Raw genomic sequence first — 5,981 nt, forward strand, 5'->3', positions numbered from 1 at the left:
TCTCTGAAAACTTTTCTAATGTAAATTTTAATAAGTTATAGGGATGAAAAAACGTCTACGAGTATGTACATACAAATTAAAAATAGAACCATCAACAAGTTCCGGAGATACTAAAAGCAGCATGTATTTTTGAAGATTTAATTTAATTTTTTGTGTGGATGGATTTTGTAATTCCCTCTCCACCAACCCCGAGCCAATTTCGTTAGGATCTCATTTTTAAAGCTTTACTGACCGCTCTGTTGAAGTTGAAAGTTTACTCAAACCTTTACACATAATCTATAAAGAACTTCAAACTTGCGCCATAGTTAGGTTGTTTAACAAAGTAGCTGTAGCTGATTTAGGCGATTTTTTTTGAAAATTCTTGTAAAAATACCAGTTTTTCAAATATCAAAGTGTCCTTAGTCTACAGCAGTCAATATTAAGAAAGTTATTCAAATTATTTATATGCCAAAAATGACTAGTGTAAAATGTTTCTGCGGACATTTTTGTATTTATTAAATGTAACGGGAATTTATAACTGAGACGGGCATTTTTGTATTTATAATGTTTAAGAAGTATGGTAGGCAGTGGCGTAACCAGGATTTTCTTTTGGGGGGGGGCCCTCTCAGTTACTTTAGAAATATACCTCTACCCATATATAAATATAAATATGAAGGTTATACTATTTTCATAGATTATTATCCAAATTCAATCAAACGCAAACCTGAACCATACTTAATAGCGAAAAATATTTGAAAGTAATATCGTATAATAATAAATTTATGTATGAGGGTATTTAAATTTATATGAACTAAATTTGTAGGCCATGAAAAATTAAAAGAGTAGTGAACTGCTTTTAATTAAATAACGTATAAAAGAAGAGTATAATACTTATTGCTTACTGTTTACTTTTATCACGAAAGACTTAATCTTCTGGTTGTTGAACTCGTTGATGACATCCTCTATATTTATTGGTATATCTCGGTGGACGGTTAGTAGTGTTAACATTGTTAATATTTCTTCCCCAGTAGAATTCCGGAGGTAGTTTTTCAGCCTCTTCAACGTTGAAAATGATCGTTCTACTGAACTTGTTGTAACTGGGATTACGGCGAGAATGGTTAATAAAATTTTAATATTAGGAAACATGTCCCAGTCCATGTTTCTAAGGGTATCTAGCGCACTTTTGGGTAACTTATCTGCTGCAAATGTCTGCCAGTGAGTTTTCCATAGATTGTACTCCGCTTCCAGAATGAAATTGTTTGAACTTCTAATCATAATCTAGATCATCTTTGTAAAACTCTAATGCAGGTCTTAGGTCCTCATATTGTTTTTTGACAGAGTTAGCGGGCACAAAATTATCAAGCCCTCTTAATATATCCTTGTGACTTAAAAATCTGTCTTTTAGGGATGTCATTATTTCATCTATGTAAGGAATGTATACCGTACGACGATAAAACTCTTCTGGAGTTCGTGATTCGATATTTGACCGAAATCTTTGTGTTCCAACTATCCTCGGAACCATCACAGGAACTTCTAATTTGTTTGCTAATTCTTGAGCCATGTTGAAAACTTTTGAAAACTCGTCATCTGTCCTCATGTTAGAAAAAGTTTTTTCCGTCAAGCTGATTTTTTCTAACGCTGCACCTAACTCAAGAGTTTCCTTTTGTAAATATTTGGATGTAGTTAATGTTACAGGTAACATTTTTGACATTATAGTCAACGTTATTATAAATTCGAATTTACATAAGCTTGTATGTAGACTAGCAGCTTCGATAGCTGCATCATTTTTATGGTTTTCGATGACAACCTCCAGTGCAGAAATAATGCATTCAAAGCATTCAGCTAAAACAATAACTGCGTCATGCCTTTCCACCCATCTAGTTTCGCAATATCTATGGAGACCACTATTGGCTTTCCCTCTTTCTTCTAACACATCTCTTAGAATCTTAGCTCGCTTTGCTGAAGCTCGAAAAAAGTGCTAATTTGAGATATTTTGGCGAAACAATTTCGGATGCATGGTGTTTTTGCAGCATCGCTTAAACACAAGTTTAGGCAATGTGATGAACAATGTGTATACACTGCTTTAGGAAAATCTCGTCTTATGATTGACTGAACACCGTTGAATGCCCCTGGCATCGCTGATGCTCCATCATAACCTTGACCACGAACATTTTCCATTCGAAGTCCTAGCCGTATGATTTGTGATTGTAATGCCTACTGGAACAAATGTAATAAAGTCTTCTCTCAGATCAATGCACTCAAAATCAACGTAACGAACACAAAGTGAGAATTGTTCTACACGACTTATGTCAGTTGTTTCATCACCTAGCACTGATGGCGCTTTCTATCTGTTTCCCCATAAGAGTTATTAACTCATTTTGCACTTTGGGATTGAAATATGATGCATTTCCTGGAGCATGCTGTATGTGTTCAGCTAATATATTGTCACCATGATTAGCTCGGTAGCGTAACAAAGCTCTAAAATCCCCATCATTTATATTAGGTTCTTCAAGTGACAGACGACCTGAATCGCGATGGCCTCGCAATGGTATCTCTTGTCGCCCACACAATACTATGGTTTCGATAATTGATCTTAAAATGTTTCGGTTTCTTTCTATTTCAGTTTTATTTTTTTTCTGCAATTGTTGAATTACATTTTGCTGTTGTCCATCAAAAACTTTTAAAAATTCATCCTTTGCTATGCTTGAGTGTTGATGGTATTTTGTCCTAGAATGCTTCTGAAAAACTTCAATGGCGTCTTTCCATTTACGGAAAGCTTTTTTTACTAAGTTTTCCGGAGACTCATGATATCCACTACCAACTGCTGATGGACAAAATACTACACATAATTTACAAAATGCACCTTTCAGCTTATCAGAGTAGGCCAACCAAGGAAATCTCTGCAGCCATTTAACTTGGAAAGTGCGTTTCTTTGACCCAATAATTTCAACACAGAACTTGTGGGAAGGCAAAGGTTCCCATACTCTTCGTAATAAAGTTATCTTATCTGCATCACTTATGTTTGATACTCCAACAAAATGCCCAATATCATTTTTTGCAAATACCAATCCTTCAACTTCGACTTGAGTATTTAAACATCCTTGGAAACTGGAACAGCTGGTGGTAGTGGCCTGAGAAGTAGATGGATTGGAAAAATCATTTGAACATGTTGCAACCTGAAATCAAACAAGAAACAAGTATAAAAAAATTGGAAAACTATCAACAGGCCCCAAAAGTATAAAAATTTGAATCCAAAATAATAATTATTATTTGAGTATCTACTTACGTTTATCGATCTAGATTCCCCCTCACTCTCAATATCCAGACGAGGTTTCTTTATAATAAATTTGTCCATTTTAAAAAAATAAAAACTGAGCAAATTGTAAATAGTTTATAACTTTTAGAAATAAAACGTTACTACAATGTCTTTGTACACTCGTGTCGCGTCAAGAACACTGAATGAAATTTCTTATCTTTTCAACTAACGAGAAGCACATGTGGAAGTGGAAATACTACAATATCGCCAGAAAACTAAATCCGCAGTCCGCACACCGCACCACTGAAATATTGAAAACAGGACGTCCCGTCGGAGCAACGGTTATTAAGCGAATGAATCTGTGGCTGTGGCTAGAAAATAAATCTAGATAGGGCGCGTTCGGCTTAAGGTCGCTGACCGTCGGCTAGATGAGATGCGTTAGCGAACGGCTCCACGGGCGAGAAATTGACGCTAGCAGTAGCAGTAAAATGAACTTAAGGTTCCGCGGAACGGAATAGGAATAGCCGAACTGTACCGACTACAGGACTTGTGCGTAGTCGGTTCAGTTCGGCTATTCCCATTCCGTTCCGCGGAACCTCAAGTTTATTTTACTGCTACTGCTAGCGTCAATTTCTCGCCCGTGGAGCCGTAGCCTTAGAGAGTTACCCTGAGACAAACCCAATTTTAAAATAACTGTAATTTTATGATCTTGTTGCGGTGGGCAGTTGGCTTCTAAGAAGATTAACTATATCTGAGAGAGAGAGAATGTTTTTTTTTCGTTTCTGTATTTTATATCGTGGTGAAAAATAGAATTGGTAATTTCGATGAAGCGCTTGGGGGGGGGGGGCCCGGCCCCTCTGGGCCCCATCCCTGGATACGCCGCTGATGGTAGGAGCCAAAAATCCTTTTGCAACCTGGTGGGATCAGTGTCCTTAACATGGTATATTGCCTTATTTTCCTGGAGTAAAACAGATTTAGCAAAAAACAAGTGTATGTTGAAGATTTAGAGAACAGCAATAGTGTAAAGATTCTTATAGACTAGATAATATAGACTATTTTTGTGTACCTAATAGTAAAGGATGATTTCGTTTATTTCAATAAAGGAGAAATTCAAAGTGTCAGTAATAAATGCTCTATAAATGTTTGGTAAAAAATAGAAACTATTTTTGTAGCTTACATAGTGAAAAAACTGGTGTTTTTTATGAGTTGTAAAAATTTATATGTTTAAAAAGATTTGCATTTTGTAAAAGATGTTGAAACTTCAGTGCTATATATTTTTAATGTTTTATGACTGTATTACGAAATTACCACTCTGTGTTTTAAAATGTGTCTCCAATACATAATAAAATAAAAAAAACGAGTTTTTTGATAGCAGTTGCCTCTATAAGGCATCCCTGCCATTTCGTTCGTTGCAATCCGTGACTGCACGCCGGGTTTTGTTGGATCAAAGAGCATATATGTGCCTCCTGATGGGAGACTAATAAAGTTTCGAAACCGGTAGAGATGCTTTGCTGCACTCTCTGATTGAACTGGAATAATGATGCGGCTGTATAAATTCCTGTTGCAACGAAATTGAAAATGGTTATTCATTTTTGATTTATACATAATAGAATATTCTAATATGTTTCAAGATTTATTAACGTACCCTATTGGATACAATTTACCGTCGACTCTTTTACCAAAAAAATAAAAATGAGAAGCATTCTAAATATCCTTTCCTTTAAGCCATATTTCATTTATACTATAGGATCATAATGAAAATTTCTACAGAAATAGATTTTTCAGGCAATATAATTTGGAATTATACCTATACTGTACGATTAGAGATGTAATTTATCTTTCATAAAAATAGATAGGCTGGACATGTGTCAATAGCAAATGAAAATTAGGTACCCATCGAGTGATATTAGCGATAACGGTAGGAAATAAGATTAGAGTACAAGGTCCCTATACCATGCTATCCCAAGCTAGAAATTGAAGCAAAAACACATAAATAAGCTACAGTCATTTGAAATGTGGTGTTACAGAAGGATGCTTAGAATAGCAAGGACACAAGAAAATTAACACGGGAGTATTGCGGAAATAGGCAAAATCTGGGACACATAATGAGGGGACAGCGATATGAAATGCTAAGATTGATAATAGAGGGAAAGATAAGAGGAGGAAGAAGTATATGATGAAGGGGATGAGTGCCATGGTTGAAGAATTTAATGGATTGGTTTAAAAACAGTTCTGTAGAACTCTTTAGAGTAGCGTAGATAGCGTAAAGGTAGTGATTTTGTGGATAGGTAAATAATTAATCTAACATAAAAAAATTAACATTAGTTTTCAATTCGCTATCCATTCCGTCTTATTAATAAAAATGATTCGTCATAATCAGTTCCGCAACTTTCAAAAAGAAATTTCTACGCGTACATTATTTGGTAAATCGGCCACAATGCAATCGGAGCAATTACATTTGCCTTACTCAACCTTGAACAACTAACACAATTTCTTAGAATTTTTTTGCTAGATTACGTCCTAGCATTGCCAAATTCCTCCTTGGTGCTTGCCAAAAGTTGACACTTTCTAAGAGAAGGTCTTTTCTTTTTCTTGGATAAGTTTTTAGAACATCAACAAAATGCATATGGAAACAGATATTTTTATGTGACCTCTATTCACTGCTGCCAAATTTCAATGTTCTGGTCGGGTGTTTAAATAATTTACGTCATAGATCACGTGCAACATAAAAACAACAACATTCATC

The sequence above is a fragment of the Diabrotica virgifera genome, chromosome 1 (assembly GCF_917563875.1).
Source record: "Diabrotica virgifera virgifera chromosome 1, PGI_DIABVI_V3a".
NCBI classification, from domain to species: Eukaryota; Metazoa; Arthropoda; class Insecta; order Coleoptera; family Chrysomelidae; genus Diabrotica; species Diabrotica virgifera.